General features: G+C 46.6%; 1 protein-coding gene across 6 annotated transcripts in view; it reads left to right on the top strand.

Annotated features, from left to right (window-relative positions):
- The window catches only part of LOC144179056 (acetylcholinesterase-like), a 74123-nt gene that overhangs the window by 37035 nt on the left and 14950 nt on the right, over positions 1-22138 (top strand). For 2 of the 6 annotated variants that reach the window (XM_077707240.1, XM_077707244.1), the window contains exon 2: positions 19342-19402. The exons of 2 other annotated variants lie outside the window; for them this stretch is intronic. The gene's annotated coding sequence lies outside the window, so the exon portion shown is untranslated. Of the gene's footprint in view, positions 1-19341; positions 19403-20213; positions 20478-20539; positions 20861-22138 lie in introns of those variants that run through there. 2 more of the 6 variants (XM_077707242.1, XM_077707243.1) reach the window with 2 other exon arrangements.

Raw genomic sequence — 22138 nt, 5'->3', positions numbered from 1 at the left:
CTAACACGCTAATTTTAGCAAGATAAAAAGGTAAAATTGGAAATGAAAATTTTCACTGGATATACAAATGCTTGAGGATTGTGGTATTCCTGACTTTGCATAAAACGTAACGTAACATAACATAACATAACATGACATAACATAACATAACATAACATAACATAACATAACATAACATAACATAACATAACATAACATAACATAACATAACATAACATAACATAACATAACATAACATAACATAACATAACATAACATAACATAACATAACATAACATAAAATAAAAAAGGAACTTGCGCTCGTTGTCGGACATCCCGAGGAAAACCATGCCATGGCGTGGATATGTTAGAGACCCCCACACTTTGCGTGCAGCGGAAGCCGGACACAAAGAGCAAGCACGCACCACGGAAAAGGAATGCATGAAACTTTCGAGAACAATGCGCTCGCACACGTCGTACGTGCCCGCAGAAGAGAACCAGCCGCCAAACTTCAATGACCCAGCACACACCGCCTTCGCTTAACCCAATAAAAGCTCACGGCGACCGGCCGTTCGTGGCTGCCACAGTCCGAACGCGGTCCCCTATCCTTGTCGTCAACAAAAACTTTCGTGCCACCGCTTCGGCATTGTACTTGCCAGCGGGCGCCGGGCCTTCAGATCACCTAATCGAGTATACACGACCGGCCATTAATCTCTGCCCGCCCATGGTTCACCTCCTCGTAAGATGGCAGACATTATTCACCGGTGGGAGCACTGGCTATTAACTTGTCCTAATCGACCATTGTCATTCAACGACGTGGGACATATAGCCGGTTGACAAGAGCTCGTTCCAGTGCGCGTGTTTAGAACCCTGCCTGCGGGGACGGCCTCCGGCTGGAGAATGGCAAAGAGGTTTTGCCGTCGCGCACAGCGTGTGACGAAAGGGGTGAAGGTCAAGGCTTCGGGCCGCCGTCGCGTTTGGCGAAGACAGGTTTTCGGGGCCGCTGGGTGTACGTCCGGTGGGTGCCTGTTCTTGTCTGGCGGCCTTTGTTTTCGCGGGCGAGAAAGATAAATGCGGCGACAAAGGCGACATGAAGCAGGATTGATGCCACATATGTACGAGTTCTGGTCGTAATTGCACGTCAACGAGGATTAAAGACGCGCCACGACGACACCGGCAGTCAGTTCTGTCTGAACAAGGACTTTGAGAAAAAGAGGGGGTGGGGGGCGTGACTCGAAAGCCATCGCAGGGGGAAGCCATCGACCTGGAGCGCGTATGTGACAGGTGCCTACAGTAGCCACATATCATCAGACTGAGACGGTGCGGACAAAGCGCAAAGGCTGCGCTGTCAGACGAGGCTTAGGGGCGAGGCCCTCCTGGAGGAACAGAGCACGAGTGGTTGGCGGACCTTGTTTGCGCCTGGAAGAAACTTTATCGTATTCAAGAGCGGCTTTAGATAATTGCTTTGCGGTTACACACTATGGCTGCACCTGTTTAAAGATCGTCCGTCAACCCAGGGGCAAACAAAACGAGAATTTGTCAGGGTGAAGGCTTGAATGAGGGCCTCACGTCAAGGTTGAAAAGAACCTTCGGGTCTCTGTTTGTTTTCTTTGCCGAAAACGGCGAAAAACCCACACGTAAAAGCGAGGACGTGCTCTTACGCTCGAGAAGACGTGTGGTTGGGCTGCAAGGGTTGCTTTGGTGTCCAAGCCGCTGGGAGCGGCCCCAGGGGTGCTCCTAGAAGCGGGCGCATGAAAACTGAAAGCCGGATGGAGTTGCAGACGGCCCGTGTCGTGAAAAGAAGTGAACTTCGCCTACGCGTGACGTCATAAAGTGGACGCTCTTGGCGTGAGCAGAAAAAAACAGAGGCAATAACTTCGTCTAGGAATATTACAAAGGGGGCGGCCATAACTAACGCCAAAGACGCCGCAATGCGTGTTTTTGGGGGTTGCTGTTTTGTACCGGGCTAACGTGTTCAAATATTTGGCCATCAGGTTTCTCCCCTGACGAATGCACTCAACGGCGTGCATGACGCCCTTTGTCGTGGCGAAGCGACGGCGGCAAGCGGGGCCGCTTCTTATGCAAACTGCGAAAACATTGACCTCTGTGGCATACCAAGCACGACTGCGGGCGATGACTCGAGTACCGAAAGAAGTCCTGGGCGTGGGCTGCAAAATTGTACAGGGTTTCCTCTCCCTCCTTTCACCCGACCTTAAATATATTCCTGTAAAATAAAAAATACCCTGATAGCTTAAGCGCGTTGGCTGAGGAAAAGTCAAGGGTGTCCTGTCTCTCTCCTTTAACCTGGCTTTATATGCATACTCGTGAAATATGGAATATCCTGAAAGTGTAAGCAAGGAACCGGGGCGTATCATGGCTATGAAAAGGGGGCGGGGGATGTTACTACACGAGAAGTCCGAGTTCTTGCGCATTTTCTTTGCTTCTCTCTAATGTGCTTCAGCGAGAAAATGGGGGGGGGGGGGGGGGACTGAATTGATTGGAGATATCGCTACCTCGTATTACCTTGAAAAGAAGTATGTTACAAGTAACACATAAAACAATGAGTGGTGCTGACAGCTCCGCGTTCCGCATAGCATGACCAAACAGCCCGCATAAATGAATGCGAAGACGTAAGGAAGTGGTTTTGTGTGAACCGTACTCATCCAGCCCGTCTTCACTGGGTTGCGCTCCCTGAAACTATAAAATATATACGAGTGCTCTCACGTTTTCGAATATGGTTAAAGGGTGTCCAATACGGCAAACGCACAAGAAAAAAGAATAAGAAAGGTAGCAAAAGGACATTCATTGAGTTGAAAACATCCTTAGCAGACATTTCTTTTAATGTCTCGACGTTTTACAGTGTTGAGAACGTTCGTTTTATTTCGAGAGTACTCTAATGAGCCATTTTGCGAAAATGCACTGGTGGTGTGACTACAATATCGTAGCGCAAGTCGACGGAACTAAAAATCTAATTTCATGAGAGCGCGGACAGAGGATGGTTGAACCTTCTCATTGGCTTGGGAATGCGACGGCCCGATGTTTGGCCTCACGTATCAAACAGTACCCGCAGATTGGTGTACAATCAGTTTCACGTGGCTTGCCACGTCGTTAGCCTCAACCTTCAGGTTACTCAACGGGAATGCTGAATACAAGCCCAACAACACTTTCACACACCCGCACCGATGCTCACATACCTACACTGCCAATGGCGATTACAGCTGCCGTCAGACGCTTACTTACGAGTCACCAATTTCTATTCGGCTGCGACGTCACAATCTCACATACCATGAGGATTGGCCGGGATTGTTCAGTGACGATGACAGTTGCCGTGTACCCACTCAGAGTGGCTGGACAGTGGACGGTGACAGTGAACGCTGCCGTCAGACGCTCACGGCCGATTCCCCTGCTTCGATTGGCGAATAAATAAATTTCAGCAAGAACACCGGAACAAGCGACTTGTTTCTCGACAAACTCTGCAGCGATCTCGGAATCGTGTCCGCAACAACGATTGCGGCGACAACCACATCGAGAGGAGCGTGCGTTGACCTTGCGTTCCACAATAACGCCGCGAAAGACGTTAAATACCTCGTAAGACACTTTCAGGACCGCAAGGCCATGGACCCCTCCCGCCTCCACAACCGCAAGTTACGACGCGAAGATTACACCTTAGACTTGTTTCCATTTGGCGACAAGGACATTGTCACCACGGAAGACCTCTTCACAACAGATTTACAGCTACATACAAGCGACCTCATACCGTGAAATAAACATGCACAGGCCTTCGCACATGACACACGTAATAAGCCTTAGTGTCTGACGTTTGCCAGCGTGATTTTTTTTTGCGAGATGGAAGCTGTGTTTGCTGCCAGCCAGGAGAAAAGAATTGCGGTCGAGAAACCCCGTAATTTAACGAATTCCGTGTTTTCACTTCTATATTGTTTACGGGAGGTCGCGCCGAAAATAGTTTGTATAACAAAACAATTACGGTGTTGATGTGAAAGCGTGACTCAGTTGTGGTCGCCCAGTGTGCCGCTTAGGCTGGCAAGCCAAAGGACATCGCAGATTGCAAAAGCAGGAACGTTGAAAATACCCGGAAACGTACCGAGAATAGTGCTAACTAACCGAAAAATAACTAAGTACCCAAGAAAGCACGCGAACTTTACTAAACAGCATAACAAACGAGATACTTTAAGCCCCTCAGTCGGTGACCACAACGCCCGTAATTGTCTAGCGAACTTTCTGACGCAGGCAAAATGGTGTAATCTTGAGAATGCACGCGGCCAAATAGACGCGATAGTGAAAGTTGCCACGCAAAATTCCGGCCAGTAGTTGAAAAATTACGCTGCAAAAGATTGATGCGTACGATTGCAGTTATGCCGCGCACAGAATGAAAAGCGAATGCGAAAGTTTGATCAATCATGAGCATAGTTATGAAAGCGAATCTTTCCATACCTCACTGAGGGTGACCGCCACGTCACTAAAATTAACCTCAGGAAACCCACCTTTACACAATGGGTTTCACAAAACGATGATGACGATGATAACCGAAGGCACATCAAGTGCGTCAAGGCACATCAAAAACGCATGACGGGGTTAGAGTGGAAACTGGGACCCTCTGTTATGAAGCTGACACATATTTGATTGCGCCATTCCGAGACGATCGAAGCAGTGTGGATTTAAAGCGAAGCTTTCTCGTTCTCACTGATGGTCACCGTCCCGTCACCAAAACACTCTGAACCCGAACAACTCCAATGGCCGCGAACGAATCCCTCACGAGAAAGGTCAGCGTTTCAAGCATCGTTGTCGTTAGACGAAGGGACGTTTCATTTTGATGCGCAGTATTCTTTGCCGAGTACCCCGCAGCCAGGGCCGTGTAACGCCCTGCATTGCCACAAAAATGCACGGCGTTTTTGTAATATAACTTTATAATGGCGTAAATGAAGATAACTGGTTTGCCGGAATTTTTAAAACCCCAGAAATTAGAAAAAAATAGAAAGAAAATAGGGAAAATGGTGAACCGTGTAACGCCCTTCATTTGCACAAGAATACAGATTTGGCTGAAGTAATACCTGTAATCGTTATAATAGCGTAAATGGAGGTAATTGGTCTGGCATAATTTATAAAAATCAAAACAACTCACTCTCTCGACAAGCTGCATAAGAATGCTACGCATTAGTAAACAATTCTCTGAATTTCTCCGGATTTTTGGGGTTGCTGTTTTCTCAGAGGGTGTGTAATGGCCGACTGATTTGTAATAGCCCTGTAAAATTATTACCTGTGTGTGGACGCTAGAACGAGTCAATCTTCCAAGTATAAACCAGAATACGCAAATTTTGGGTACGAGGTTTACGGTTTCTTTTTTTTTGCGTAGCTAGTTTCATTATTGCATGTTTATTTTTCTTTGCTCCTCGCGAGCTTATTAACATCATTTGACGGTCGTGTAAAAATATGATATTTCGCAGTATTGTATTATGTCGTGTTGTATGGTATTGTGTTGTGTTGTATCTTATATGTTGCTGAATGTGACATTCGGCAAGTAGTGCGTTATACGTGGAATATTTATTTGGCCGAAGGAAACTTAATTTGCAACACTGAGTGCGTCCACTTATCTGCATTCAAATGCAATTTTGGGATTTAGCGTAACACAGCCACATACACTGGCAAAGTGATGACAGACTGCAGTATAAATAAGAACGGGCTTATAGCAGTAAACACACAAGAAAACCGCGGAGAAATAAAATAACGACCTTTTTAAACATTTGATTAATTGATTACGAGGTTTAACGCGCCGACGCAACACAGGCGATGAGGCGCGCCTTAGTGTATGGCTCGGGATTAAGTTTTACCACCTGGGGATCTTTAACGTGCGCCGCTTTTTCAATATTTCAAGCAAATAAAATTTGGCTGGACCACATTGTCAATGCACAGTATTGGTGACATCGGGTTCTGGTGCCACTTCACTTATTGGTGACGAAAAAAAAATTATGGGAAAATCGACCATAAAGCGAATGATGCCGCAATACCCCTGGCCACGCGACCAGACTCTTTTCCTTTAAATGAAGCATATCGCTCGTACGCCACTTAACATTCGTTAGCCAGAATGAAGCGCACCAAAACTACTGTTGCCTGATCAAAATATATCGGTCACTTAATCTGGCGTTTATTTCTATAGCAACGACAACTTCATCGAAGAAAGATTGCTAGGTGTAAAGCGAATCATAATAATAGATCTCCGATACCTAGAGATGATACCAGCGGGTTTTTTTTCCTGTGATTTTTTTCTATTTTTCCAACTTGGTATTTTCTGTTCCTGTTAGGCCATGTTTTCAGTAGATAAATTTAGTGTTTTGAGTAATATTATGATTGACACGTACCTCTGCTCACATGATAAGACAGCAAAGTTGTTAAAATACCAACGAAAATTGTGCAACCGACAAAATGCCAATAACAAAAGGAATAACAAATGCGCTTTGAACTGCAATTCGACAATGCTTTACGGAAGCATTTATCTTGGACCGCGGTCCCTTCGACTGCGAGAAACAAAAACACGATTCTTTATAACTTGCAGTTTCGTATTCTTCTGAACTAACTAGCACATTGAAATTTAGAAGGACCGCAGTTTAATCCTAGCACACAAGCATGCGGCTATGTGTTCCACCATGGCTTCATGTTATTCGCACTAAAACTGCTAATCACTGTACCCATGACACCTAGGCTTTCCAACGGTGATGTTGTTTAAGCAGTCCAACATGATATAATTTTATTTTTAAACAGGGCCTTAAAAAACGAGTTACGGCAGATTTGTTTTGCAATAGTACTCGCCCTGTGGAAGTCCATGCATTGAGAGCAGACCAAAATTACGAATTGTTGACAATTCCACGGTTATGACAACTATGGCAAGCAAATGAACCCAACGTAATAACAGAGTTGCCTTAGAGGCCAATCGCACAATTACTTTTTCCTAGATGGTCACATTAGATTGAGAGCTGCACTGCCTTAGCGAGAAATTTGGCCTTGCCGCAAAGCTATTGTGCTGACAGACCACGACGCGCTTCCCCTCGGATAGCAGACATGCAATGAAGAATGTTTTCCAGACTGTGGAACTCGAGCAGATATGAAACTGGCATGGAACAGGATAACGGATACACTTGAGACAAACTTTTTTGAAATCTGTAGGAGTCTCGGGGATGATGACTTCCGTCAACCCTCGGGCACGCCTTTGAAAAACGGGGAGTGAAACGGATAAGCTGTTTTTATTGCTCACTAAACATCAGATTGTGTTGGTAACCGGCCACAGTGCGCAGGGCAGTGTGCAGTGAGTGATGCATTGCCAATACTGCCAACTGAGCTTTTAATAGCGGTGAGATCAGTAATTACTCACAGCAAGCCTATTGTGAATATTGTGTTTTGGGGGTTTTACGCACCGAAGCAGCCTTTGAGCACTGAGGCGCACCATGGTCGAAGGTTAAGGAATAAATTATTCCTCAGCCTGGATTAAGTACCACCTGGGGGTTTATAACGTGCACCAAAATCGCGACCTGATGTGGTTTTCGTTTTTCGTCTCTATCAGAAAAACGACTGCGACAGAAGGTACGGGTGGAAGGCATGGGCTGAAATCGCCTTTACGCAAAAAAATGTTTCAGAAGATCCCTAAGCACGGTCTTTTGAGATGACAGCGCGAAAGCGTTATTTATTTTTGTATGCTAAGTTCGTCGGGGAGTGTTCACCGGGGTGTAGCCGCATAAGTCCCCATGCTGCTGCGACACTGTCACTTCAGAAGCTGGACAGCTACAGAGATATTAGGCACGTTTTTGACAGCGAATCTGTTGAGCAAATCGTCTGGGTATGGTGTCTGCAGTCAAAAATACCAAGAAAATTCCGAGCGCTCGGGCACGCGTGCCTCGAGCGCACGTTCATAAGGCTAAACATACCCACTTAGGAACATTGGGAAACATTGGCCACGAAAAAGCTCCAACCTTCGCAGTATCGTGACAACACTTGTTCGGAACGAGAAAGCGTACGTACGTCGTCCGTTCGTCCATTGTGCTCATGCGCTCTGTACGATAGACTTGAATGTCGGAGCTGCTGTAGGTGACCACTGAATCCACACGGTCCAGCCGCGGGTAGTTCGCATGGCCGAGGGGGAAGCGGCCACTCTCTTTCGACAGGCTCGGCGTGCAAAGCATCCGCTAGAGACGATAAGACGCACTTGCAGAGTGGCGTACGAAAACGTGCACCAAAACGACGAGCTTATTCTGGCCTTCCCCAATATAAGGTCATTGAAAGACCATGCTGCCGACGTCAACACGGCACAACAACGATACTAAAACTCAACTTTGTGTCCATCAATGACCACTTACAACAGCTTCGCTATTCAAGTGTTGCGCGTGAGTGCAAGCTTCATTGAACTTTTTTTTGATGCTCGCGCTTATCTTGCATATTACCTTTTAGGATTCAAGCTCTATAAAACGCGCCGCCGCCTACGGGAAATGAGCGCGCCGAGCGTTTGCTGTTATGTGGATGCGCCTTTTGTGGCCGCCAGCCAGGTGGTGCGCGCTTTCATCAACCTAGCCAAATAAAGCTTTCGGGTTAAAAGCAACACAAAAATTCAATATCGAAATCGCCTCCAAAAGGAAAAGCGATGTCAAAGAACGGACCACAGCAAGTTTTTTGTGGTTGGCCAAGGTACGCTTTTCAAGTTAAATTGCAATTAGAAGTCGCATCAAGACACATAATATGACTAAACAGACTATTAGCATTACTCAGGGGTTCTGAACCTCTATGAAGCTAAGATAATGCCAAATTCCCCATGCTTCTATTACGGAGATTTGCACGCCGAAGGGTAAACGCAGTCGTACTGCAAACAACCGTTCATCCTAATGACACACGTTGGGTCACATAAACACAAAAATTTTTCTCTGTCTGTCTGTCTGTCTGACTGTCTGTCTGTCTACACAGACAGAAAGTTACTTCAGCGTTGTTTCGGACGCTCCGCAAGCGTAAAAATGTCCCGTTGATTTCATTCCTACTTACTTTCATTTTATAATGTTTAGAATGTTCAAATGCAATCGTACCGACGACCAATTCCATAGCATTGGCTGCATAGCTGCGACAGCTGCTACGTGGTGCTTTTTTTAGAAAAATAATTACGATACAAATCAATTACTCTGGTTTAAGGAGACACAACTGCATTCCGTTACTTAATTTCTACGCTATACGCATGGTGCGTTACTGTAGAAATTACTGATAAAAAGCGACTAGAGTATTGCCATTTCTGCATGAGAACATTATTACTACGAAAATTATCGAGAAAGTGACTAAATTATTGCAATTTCTGTCATTTCTGTTAGCAGCTGATCAGAGTGGCAAAACGAGGGGGCGATCTGGGGGCCACTGGGGTCTTGGACAGTTTTTCTGTTTCTCTTCCTGCTCGGACCCTGTGTTTGAATCCACCTTGGCAACATCCACTTACTTTACTTCTCGGTTCGTCGATTCCATTGCTCTCCTTTCTTTGCACAATAGTTTCGACACCACTGACGGCCCGCACGCAACGAATTCGCAAATTTCAATGCAGAATATTTAGATATGGATGTTGATACCAATACTCTGATGCGTTTAGTGCTTAAGCGTCTATATGTGGTTTCAGAAAGGAAATGCGCCTGTCAGGCGGTAAAGATTGATATAAATGAAAGGCGCTGGGGCCTTCATTCCTTAATATCAAACACGTTGTACTGCCCCTTCAATCTTTTTTTTTTTTTTGTGGCAAATCATTTTTGTGTGCGCTTTGTAGGAATACGCGTGCCCTTATGGAGGTGTTTAATAAAAGGCTATGATAGTATAATACTATGATAGCAAACCTCTTATACTGCCCCTGAAAAATGTATCCCCGAGTTATGCATTTGTGGATAATAGTAAAGCCTATACTAAAGGAGCTCTGTATACATCGCTCCATTAGGATGTATAAAGTTTTATAAAGTATTTATGACAGGACCCTAGGTCCTGCATATTTTAATGCAGGAACTCTATTATTCTCTTTGAAAGGCACTTTTCTAGCAGAGCTCTTGTGTGTAGTAGTTAACCCAACCTTAAAGGTATCGGTATACACCGTTTGATAGGGATACATGCGCTCTTAGGGATGTATTGAGTAAAAAATACGGGAGATGCTTAGAAGTTTCTAAGAATGGGAAGTCGAAATCCTAGTTGGACGTTCTGTTGATCTGCTGTTGAACTCTATATTGAACTTTGCTGCCGTGCCCGGCGCAACTTGACCAGCCCCCTGGACACCACCTTCCTGAACTCGTTCCGCTCGCTTGCCATCGCCAGGAGCCTCCTCGGTTGCCATCGTCGATACCTTCAAATCCCGAGGCGGCACGTATTGCGTGTTCGGGAGCGGCCTGGAATTCAAAAGCGCCCGTGTGAACGAGATTTAGGCGCACTTTACAAAAAAAACCAGGTGGACAAAATTAACCCGGAGCCCTCCCCTACGGCGCGCCTCATCGCCTGCGTTGCGTCGGCGCGTTAAACCCTACAATCACTCAATCAACCAATCAACCTCGCATTCTTTGGCACTCCCATTTCCCTTTTCCGGCGCTCTCTTCATTGCGGTTCCTCAGAACGCTCCTTCGGCCCTTCCACGAGACTGCTGTTGCCCTTTCCTGGAACGCGCTCCCCTGCTCATGCTTTTATGTGCGTCCCAACGCGCCTGCTTGAAACACACGCATTTTTGTGTTTGCGAAAAATAGATAGAATAGGAACTTGCGAATTTGGTATTGATTTGGACTTCCTAATTTAGACTGCTTATAAGGCGCCTGAAAATGTCTTACCCGCGATGCATGGGTGTATAGTAGTGATGAAGCCGTCTTTAAAGCGGGTTTTGGCGCACAACGTTTTGTAGTGATGCATTCGGTCTTCCGGAGCGACCTAATAAATATTCCTATTTACTATCTAGTTAGGTATCAAAGTGATTATGTTGCGCATGAAAATGTTTTCTCAGCAATGCATGAGTGTGTGGCAGTGACAACGACTTGAAAGGTGCTTGGTGTATGGCAGAGTAGACAGTTTTTGTTGCCCAGACGATACTTTAATGCGAGAAGCTAACAGGGAAGAAAGCGAAGGGATGAGCTTTCATTTGAATGAAGACGGCTGTGTTTTCACAGCGAAGCGTGTTGTCGTCCCATGTGAGGGCGACAAGGATAACGGCAACACGCGCGCGCCACGCAGGCGCACGCACACACGCACGCACGCACGCACGCACGCACGCACGCACTCGAGCGCGCAGCTGGGGCAAAGGAGGCTCACTAAATATATTGATCGACCACTCGCTCCACTGCATTGAGATGTGGTCTCAAAAATACACGTTTAAATCTTGTTAGCCAGCCCTGCTCGGAATCACAGTAATCATTTCAGAGGCCCTGCCTTGCGAGGGCGCTGCCTTGTGCTAGAATGTATTGAATACGTATGTTTCCGTATTGCTGTAGAGGACTCCGCACAGAATACAAGATCCAAAGATAAAGGATCAAGAGTTGACAAACAAAGCACTGCGTTATCGTGGGAGATCGATCTTGTCGATGTAGCTGGACACATTAAGACCAAACTGCCCGCCTATGATAAGACCTCGTTCCCGTATCCCCTTTTTTTTTCAGGCGCTGGAAGGCAGGTCTCTCTATTTCGTCTCGCACATGTCGTGCGTAGACCTTGCTCCGATTTCACAACACCGTCTAATTATGGCGTAACGGCGACGGCGTACACCACGAAAGGGCGGAGAACAACATCCATAGAAGGAGCGGCGTTTCGTAACGTTTTCTAAATGCGTTGCACTGCTCCCGCACGAATTGAGATGAATGACGCACGACGCGCAAGCTTTATTTGCACCGACGCAGACAATCGACGCCCAGACTCTCATTAGGGTCAAGCGCGATATGCCGAGCACGATCTATATCGTCCCAAGCCGCACTCTTGTCTACAACGGCGCGAACTTCGCGGGCAACATGCCTGCGCGGCGCATGCAGTTTGGTCGAATCAACAGTCGCCGCTAACGGCAGCAAAGCACGCAATCGCGTAACTGCCCCTAGCGCACGCATGGCGGCGCCGGGTAACGCTGCGGCGTTACGATACGAAAGCGAGCGCGCTAAGAACAAGAGCGCCATTAGCGCCGGCCGCCGTGTGTGCGGCCAAAGCCGTTGTAGGCGAACACCCTGAGCGCCACAGGTGGAGGTCGCGAAGGTCGGGGAACTGCGCTGTCGCGCTTGCGCTACGACGGCAACGTATTGACGCCAACGTTGCGGAACCAGCGAAGAGGTTTTCGTCCGCCGTTTCGCCAGCTGATCGCCACTGCACGGCCCTGCACGAAACAGTCGGAAAACGGTTATGACTTTGACGGCGTTATTGATAATAAACACGGTGTTAGGATGAGTGGTTTATTTACCTATTTCATTTTTTTTACTTTCAACCTTCTCCGAGCTCAGTGATTCCCGTTTATACCGATTTAAACCAGTTAGTTGAGTAAGTTGGAGAATTGTGAGAAACTTGAGGGAACTCTTATAATCGCTATTCATCAGAACCAGGTGCTCCTTTCGCCTTTTGTAATACCCGTTAAATAAAACACAAACGAATTGGTGTTCACCAATTTAGAAAACGGAGTCCCATTCATGGCAAGAAGTGCGCAAAAGGTAGTGTTTGTTTAGCGGTCCGATGTCTGTATGTGGTGTCTACATTTTGTTTTCGTGCCCTGTAAACCAATCTTTAACGTATCTTTGCCGTACGACCACTCATATCCGTCGTGTTCGGGTTACCCAGGAGGTGCTGTCAAATAACTTAATCGAGCCGTGCGAAGGAAGCGCGCAATGGACGTGAAGCTGCGCCTAAACAGGCCCTAAACAACCGTCACTAAAGCTGACGACAAAGCCGGGTCATGGCGATGCGCCTGCCGGCGTGAGCGCGCGGTGAACGCTGGGTAAATTCGCCGCGCCATCTACACTGTGCTTCGCAAGTGAAACCGCCCTTCCCTCCGGCGCCGTGTTGGGAGTTTCTTGTCCCGCATGCCACGAAAGAACTGTTGGCTGGCAAAGGCGGAAAGATTTGCTTTAAAAAATTGACTCGCCATTCCGGCCATGTGAAATTGGATGGCTCGCGAAACTTTCTGGCCCACGCATAAATTTGAGTGAGTGAGTGAATATACTTAATTTCGATGAGCTTCAGGAGGGTATGGTTGGGCGCCCGCCCAGTGGGGGGCGTCATCTAGTCCTGGAAGCCCTGGTCCACGCTGGCTGCGCAGTCCATCTCCACCAGGCTACGCTGGACTGAGAGGTCGGTGCTGGCCAGCTGGCTTGCCTAGTGCTCGCAGGTTGGGTGAGGATTGTGGTTCAGAGACGGGATTTTCTGGCACTCCCATACCATGTGGTACAGGGTGCCAGCTTGGGAAAAGAAATGGCGGGTGGCGCAGAGGGCGACACAAAGTTTAGGTGAAACGTACGAAGAAATTTTCTCTCGTTCGAGCGTTGACGGCGGTCATCACTAAGAAAGACGTACCACTTTTATTTTGACTCTGTCCATCTTGCAAACGGTGCTTCTTCATAATAACTAATCCCCTTCAGGTGCATATGCAAGTGATGAGACGTGTAAGTTTGACGTAAAAGTTATATAGTGAACGACGTGGCACCTTGGTGGCGACCGCGTTCTAATAGCATACACAACACGTTCGTTTTCCAACGCGTTGTGCTGCTGAGCCCAAGGTCATGGGTTAGATTCCCGGCCGTGGCGGCCGCTTTTCTGATGGAGGCGAAAAGCAAAAATGCCCGTGTGTACGAGATTTCCGCGCACGTTAAAGATCTCCCGGTGGTCAAAAATGAATCCGGAGCCCTCCACTACGGCGCGCCTCATCGCCTGCGTTGCGTCGGCGCGTTAAAACCCCACAATCAATCAATCGTTTTCTACCGCGGAGCGCCTAGTCGCCTTATCAGGCGCACTTCCCATCATGCACTACGTCATACATTCACGGACACACATAGCTCCGGCGCGAGCAGTGATATGCCTTTGTTTTTGTTGTTGGCTCTTTCCCTCTCACTTAGCTGTTCAGCTCTAACCTTTCAGCGAATAGATTCCGTCGCGACGAGAGCGGTCATATGAAATTTGCTTTGGTGATTAGCTTTGTCTTCGTAGGCTGGCTTGCCCACATTGCGTTTTCCCGCGCACGCGGACGTCATAATATCCCGGATCCTAGCCATAAAAACTCCGCTTTAGAAGAAAACAGAACGAAATAAAGGGCATGCGAAAAATAATAATTTTTAGGGGCCGTAAAGTTCGAACGATAACAAGACGAAGTGAATTGATGTAAGGGTTCTACAAAACAGTTACACGTAATCTGACACATAGTACTATTGCTACTACTATCACAACTCCAACTACTACTACTACTACTACTACTACTACTAATAATAATAATATAATAAGCTTTATTGTTCTATTTACAAAGGAAAGTGGCAGGCCCGTCGAAGCCAATATAGGCTTGTGTGACTAGGCCTGGCAAGCCGGCGAAGCGAAGAAAGGAATGCAATAGAATACATAAAAAAATCAGAGGAAGAGCAAAATAATTATGAAGTCAATAAACTAAACAGAGCTTCAATATGACGTGACTAAAATAATTGCAACAATATATCAGAATCCACATATATTAACTACCGCATATATATACACTTGTATATGCCAAATAAATGCCAGGCGCATGAATTAAGCACAAAACGTCAACAGGGCTTTCTTAAGTTGTTTGGATTGCCCGGCAAGGACTTTTTGTGGTAAGTCATTAAATAATTTTGGCACATAAACACTTCTACGAGCTACACCATACGATGTACGGGAGCAGGGGACTGTAAAACGAGGCTGATTTCTCCCACGCCGGGCAGACTTGACTTCATGCTTAAAATCAGGCAACCACACTGTTTTAATAAATAAAGCATCAAATGACGGCAAATTCAACGTCTTGAATATATCCACCACATCTGTTAATGGCAAGCCATAAGCGATAGACATCAATATATTTTACAATAAACTGTTAACGCGAGATTTCCGACGGGATGAACAAAGATAGAAGATGGTTATTCCATACCTTATAACACTGTAGGCGAGTGCATACGCAATGCATGCTTTTCTCTGCGTGAAAGGGAACAAAAGATTTAATGTCGTGAAGCACACAAGCCACGCTTCGGAGTTTCCCACAAACATAGGCTAAATGTTCATGCCAAGACAACGCGGAATCAAAAGTAATGCCTATCAAATCAAATGTCTATCAACGGAATCAAAAGCAATAATAATAACACGTTTCACCGTTTCAGATTTGCAAAGGCAAGCCCTGGCCAGCCTATGCAATTAGAGGTTCCTGCGCGACAGCTCCAACGGTGGTTTTAAGAGTTTGAACATCAGCGGCATTCAAAACATGCGTAACTGCCTATGTCGTTCTTCAAAAAGCAATCGTATAATTATTGTGGAAAAAAATAGGACATGACTATTTGCGTGCAATGCCTATTTTGAGGGCACGTGGGTATTTTTAAAATTCCGATGACTGCATGCGCTATCCTTATTTTATGCTGCATTCTCTTCCTTGACTTCCGTGAATCATTGAAGAGAGAGAGAGAAACAACCTTTATTAGAGCCTGCTGTGAAGACGCGGTTAGTACGTCGCAATAGCTGAGCCCCTGCCAGGCCTGCTCACACAACCTTCGTGGAGGCGGCGCTTGCAGGCCGTTGGCGTTCGAGGCCAGCCATTGCCAGCTGGACAGCCTGGAGTTGGTCTTCGTAGTTTCCATTCTTCATGGCGTCCATGAATCTTGGCGGAATTGTAGTGTTTCTGGCTTCCTGCGGGTGATTTTCACAATCCCATAGGATATGGGCCATGGTGGCTCTCTCTCTGTTGCATAGTGTACACATATCACTAACATACACCTCTGGGCAGATGTGTTTGGCTACCACTGGAGTCATTAATGAACAAGTCTGTAATTGTCTATAAATCACTGCTTCTTGTCTAGTTAGGTTAGGGTGTGGTGGTGGGAAAGTTCGGCGATTGATGCGGTACCACTCGAGAATGTCTCTATATGCAGTGAGTGGCTCCGTTTCTTCGGGCACTTGCGTCGCAAATCGGGGGCTTGGACTCTCAGGAGCGCCGCGGCTGGTGAGCGCGTGCGCTGCCCGGTCCGCCTCCTCATTGCGGTTGCCGTGTCCATCGCGTGAGTCCAGTAGACCCACGTGTGCCGTGATCGTATAGTGGTTAGTACCTTGCGTTGTGGCCGTGAATCATTGAAAAAATCTTACTGCCGTTGGTTCTGGAGGTCAGGACCACCATCTATAGGATTACAACTGACTGAAATTGAATCCCGGTGGCTACCTTTATTTGTTTTCTGTTTATTTTTTTCTGCCGGGCAGACTTGTGGTTTTGACTAAATTTGGGCGTGATTTTGGCGGGAGTGCTTGATGGCAACTCCTTCGGGGAAGACAGATACCGAAAAAGATGGAACGGCTTTATTTTGATTTTTTTATGGATTCCAAAAAAAGTTTTCTGCGCTTACGTGTGAGTCCTACCTCCAGCCGCCTTAGGTAGCGAAAGGTATTTAAAATAACTTTAAATAAAAGGAAACCGAACGCCACCAGAGCGCCAGCTTCGCTGGACTTCCACCTCCTCAAAATGGAAGGGCTTTGTTTTGTTTTCTTGTTTTGTTTTTGATGAAGGTGAGAAACAAAAACTCGCCGCGCACGTTAAGCTCATCCGAACTCCTCCACTGCGGCGTGGCTCAGGTCTTTGCCGAGGAATTTGTGGCACTTCTGAGCAAATAGTGGTGGCATATTACCAGTTCGCGGAGCAATCCCCCTAGGGTAATAATTGAGCACTGCACCGGTACGAACAGATAAGAGATCGGCAATTTTTGCAGCCAATTCACATTTTTCAGTGCCAAACGCCCACCCTAAAGAAAGTCCTATCGGTTTCCTGCTGTCTAAATGCATCCACAAACATTTATCGCTTGGAAAAAGGCCTTTGTTACGCAGCTGGAGGACACCCGTTGTGCGATAACGAGGGCGCCATGAACCTAAGCTCGAACTCTTTCCTAAGAAGGAAAAAAAAACACGAACATTGTAAAGTTTATCGCCACTGTTGTCACTGTATACGTAGGTCACATGAAACGAGCAAAACCAAAAAGAAAAAAAAAGAATAATGACGTCATACCACTGAAGTCTGTCTTAATTTTTTTAGTGCCACTTCCTCCCTTTTACGCAATCTTGACAAGCTCTCGCTTGTTCGCACTTTCGCTCCCCGTCTTGCTAACGCGGGAGCTCGGTAACAATCACCGCCTGACTGTTTTCGTAATCAGCTTCCTCGCTGTTTCACTGCTTTGAAGGCCTTTTTTGCTTCGCGCACTGCCCCGTCGACTACGTGCCACCAATGTCAGGTGAGGCGTTTTTTTTTTTTTTTTTCGAGATGAGACAGATCCACCCAACGCGAATTTGAGAAACAAGCGGAAGTTTGTTACCGGACCTAAATGCAACGCTGTCAAAGCTATTATATGACATATTTTACAAGTCAGCTAGGAGACGTTTTTGGCCGCAAGTAATTAAAAATTATGCCGTGAATTTGAGCAAATATTGGTGTGATAAGTTTGGATTTGACTCACTTTGAATTGAAACACGTAATTTTATGCATCACTTTTAAGAAGCTTCATTTAAATTGACTTTCAAGTATGGTGCGATCGTGTTCTGGTGGAAAAGGGATTAAAAATATGCATCACGGCTTCAAGAAGAGTAGAACTGTTCATAGAGAGCACGTGAGTCCTCTTGGCACCATTAGCAGCTCTTTTCGAATTCTTCCGTAGGGTAATTTTTTTGAGCACCCCTGAAGGCACTCACGAAGTAAGCAAGCTCTTCATTGCTTCGCCATGAATTTCCAAAATGGTTCACAAGAAGGCTGCTCATTTCTTCTTCTCCACCTTAAGGAAGTGGTTCGTATTTAAGGGAGGTGGGGCGGGATAAATTTTGCAGCGGTGTAAGCGGCGGCTATCTGATTAAGTACTAAGATGGTAAATATGGTAATAAAAAATAAATGTAATCAGAGTTATTTCGTAAGGAGGGGTGAGACGAAATGAAATCATCGTTTCCCATTTCTCAGTTTGAATTCGTTCACTTCTTAGTCCGTTCACTTCGTCGTTGACAAGTGGGTACATATCTTTCGTTCGCCGATCTCCTAATCGCCGTCTGAAGTCATAATAAGTTAGCTCTCGAAAGCAAAAACAAAAAAAAATAAAAAGAACACCGCAAACCCCCCCCCGAAACAGCTGAACAGAGAAGCCAAAAGCAAACTCCCATTGGGCAAATGGATTTGGCTTATTTTGATCCATAAAACAGCAGGATCTGGCTCCTTTTTGGTACGAACTACGATCTGCGTACACGTTTTCAAGGCGTTATGTCAACCATTTTCTTGTCACCTCTTGTTTAGGGGAATGTTTCCGAGTTTTTCTTGTCACTGCAGTTCAATACAACTTAGTTTCGGTTTCTGGATCTGGCTCACTTCAAAAAAGAAAAAAAGAAACGCCTCAAGCTTCTATTTACTTTAATAAGCGGCTAGCTATACTCCGACTTGATCAAAATCCGTAATTGAAGCAAATGCAATCTTGTTGCGTTCGTGTTTTTTTTTTTATGTTCCTAAATGTTTTGCAAGGAATTTCATTTCTCAAAGGTATAGCTGAAACATTCTCGGCAATTGCACACTGTATATTGCTAAGGGATATATGTCATTTAAGCATGGGAACTCCGGGCGCAATAACTGTTGCCTGCGTAATACAGTCTGAGACACATTTTTGTGTCACTCGAGTTTTGGTGTTAATGGGCTGCGCGTATGCAGTGGAAACCTAGATTTTCTCGCGTATGCTGCATGCTTTAACTAATTTCCCTATAAAAGTTCTCAGAAGTATACTGACCAGAATTAAAATATTTCTGCGTGCTTGTGTGCGCGTATTTGTAATTAAAACTCATTTTTGAGTACTGCGTATCGATCCCAGGCCCCATTAGTGCCAGTACGGATATAGGAGCCGCCCGGATGCGGTGCCTTACGGGATAAAAAATTGAAGTTAGGAGATTTTTGCATGATATTTATGACATCGTGAAGCCCGTAATGTGAAAAACTAATTTATCAAACGGGTACCAGAAGTGGCGAAATCACAAGTCCTTGCTAGATACAGCTGGAACCTCATCCGGCACCAGGAAAAAAAATTAAGTAAACAAGGAATTAGGGGAGTTTGTTCATTAAAGAAATTGACCAAGAACAAATAAGAGATTAGCGCACTAGGTAGGGTGATGATGATGGTGATGATAAATTCTTTTATTGTGCAGGACGGGAGGGGTTATGGCCACTCGCCGGTGGGAGGACTGCTTAGCACAGGAATCCTTGCTGGTATGATTGCTTGTTGCTCGCTTGCTCAATCATGCCGCTCATTACAGCATTTTATGCGGTCGACGACATTCTCCATGAACGGTCAATTGACGTTTCCCTTTTTTGTTGCATATATCCTGATGGTAACGGCGACGTTGCACGTAGCGCGAAGGTACAGCCTCCAGGCGGCTCAAAATTTTAGAAATGGGTATGGTGGCCTCGGGGTACACGCTTCAAAAAAGAAAAAAAAAAGTGTGCCGAGTTTCGCAAATTTTTGGGAACGGTCGAAGCACGCCTACAGCATGACGACCCTCGCATTTACCGACGTCGTGTGAACGATCTGTGAACGTCAGTGCCTGCGCAACTAAGGATAGTAAGACGCAACTGTTGCCGCATCCGAATCGCCTTCGGTATGTGCGCACAATAGCACACTCCTGTTGCCTTCTTACAGCCACGACCACACGGCGCTTGCACGCGCACGCGCGCCTAGGGACTCTGCCGAGTGAAATTCGTTTATGCGCCGGTCACGAAGGCGGCAAAAATACAAAAAAGGAAGATGCCGAGAGATATTCGAGTCCCTTGTCTTGTGGCGACCAGTCAGCATGCTTAATAGCCTCAGCAGTGCAAAAAATCAATGGTCGGGCGCCGGGTCCGAGTAGAATTCTAGACACCCATCGCTGGCTCGGCTTCTTGACGCAAACCTCACTCACCGGCCGCCGGCGACCTTCCCTCATCCCCCTTCCACTGTCTGTCTGTAATCCGTGCGCGTAATCACCCACCGGCCGCGGCGCGCACAACAAGAAGTAGGCGAGGGCGATTCCAGGAGTGCCGCAGTGCTCGGCACTCTCCCCGCTGTTGTTGCGCTCTCCTGTTGGCCTCACCTCTCGACCACAGCCGCGCGCGCACGGCCGTGCACCCTTTTCGGCCGCGTTCAAGGCCCAGTCGGCCGAAGAAGGGAAGGATTCCGGCGCGTCAAAAGCTGGCCCCCGCGTGCTCGGGGAATCACTACGCTCCGCAGCTTCCGCGGAGGAGAGCGGGACCTGGCGCGTGTGAAGGATGCTAATCTTGACCAGCGGGATATAGACACTTGACCAAGGTGGGTCCCAGTCACGTGCCAGACACTATACATTGTCCGCCCCATTCCCGTTGATCGCTCAGTTGCCTTCGGAGACCCCTCCGGGAGAGCTTGTCCGGTTCGCTTCGCGTGGTGTGCCCGGCACTATCGTATCCGTTAGCGTCTTAGGCCAGACTGCTGAATCTGAGTATAGACTTGAGGGTTTCCTCTTAGGGATCTTAGATAGTGTCTGGCTCCATCTACTAGTCCATTGGGGCTTATCGCTTCTTGTTAAAACCGAAGATAGCAATTGATTGTTTTTTCTGCATTGAGCGACGAAGAGTGTTTTTAACTGAATTTTTAGCATACAGTCGCGCTAAGACGTAGCCTACTGGGCTCAGCCCTCCTATTGTGGCTTGTCTAAGGTGAGTTGGTGAGGTTTAATCTGAAGTGTAGTTTTCGCGTTTTTATTTGTGTTTGCAAGCACGACCGAGCGTTTTATACATGGTTGGGGCACGGCATGCAAAAAGCTCGCTAAGGGTGAACGCAGTTTGTTAATTTTTTTGAGGATATAGTAATCAAAACGTATCCCAGTTGAATTGCGAGATGTATTACAGTCAGCTGGTGTATCTTTCCTAGCATTTATTTTTTGTTAAAGAATGGGCCACGCAGTATACATTTTTGTGAATTTTGCACGACTCGCTTCACAAACAACAAAAGTTAGAAAACAAACTGTAACTCGCTGGAGGAGGCGGAAGAGTGCGTGAAGAGTTATTACGACCGTGATAGCAGCAGCCCCGGCATCCCTTCGCGCTCTCGTGCGGACCGGAAGGCCAACCCACCTCTCGTGACTGGGTCCACGCGACTGCGGTCCCAATCACGGCAACACTACACCGGGAAGCTAATGGCTCTTATTTATTGACTGTACAAACGGTAGCGTTACTTGCGTGATTTCGACCGGGTACGCTGGCTGCAATGCGTGAACGATGGCTTTAGGCTAGAAAGCAGATGTGAGCGATGCACTTAAGGAGAAGACGTTCCTGCTTTCATTCTTAACGAATGCGCGCGTGCCAACTGCCAAAAGTACTCGGAGCCAAAGTGATGTAACCACTATTTAAAAATAAGGGCACGTGCGCTCGCTCATCTTTGTAGACTATGATGGGGCACGGCGAATTGTTACAGTACAGTGCTATTGGGTATTTATTTTGCTATGTATTCATGAGGTTATTGCCTGCCTTTATAATAAAGCCCAGTCAAACTATATAGCCCTTTATACCCCCTAACTGTCGAAGTTGTGCACAACCGGGATTAACTACTCATGCCGTATGTGACCTACTACCATTTTTTCTCGCGCTGTGGATTTGAAAAAGCATTGAGAGCGAGCATGGGCGAGTCGTCCTATAACCGGACAGACGTCTTTTTCCTCTACTGGCTCTCATGACAAAAAAAAAAAAAAGAGTTTGGGTAGTAGAAGGATATTTTAATCAACCTACTGGGGCTAATTAGGCACCTCATGTGCCGACTTTTCGAAATTTTCGGTGGGTTACTGCGTAGTATGATTCGTAATTTAAGCGTTTTACTCTTACGCCAGTTGTACCGAGTTGACATTATGGCTTGCTGTAGCTTGTTTCTGAAGTTCTCACATCAAAGCGCAATGCTTCTCAAAAACGGTTCTCCGGGGTGACACGATGTCGCGATGATGA

The sequence above is a fragment of the Haemaphysalis longicornis genome, unplaced genomic scaffold (assembly GCF_048455015.1).
Source record: "Haemaphysalis longicornis isolate Haplotype H1 unplaced genomic scaffold, Haemaphysalis longicornis Haplotype H1 scaffold_4, whole genome shotgun sequence".
NCBI lineage: Eukaryota > Metazoa > Arthropoda > Arachnida > Ixodida > Ixodidae > Haemaphysalis > Haemaphysalis longicornis.
The sequence above is the reverse complement of the archived record's forward strand: the minus strand, read 5'-3'. Positions and strand labels throughout refer to the sequence as shown.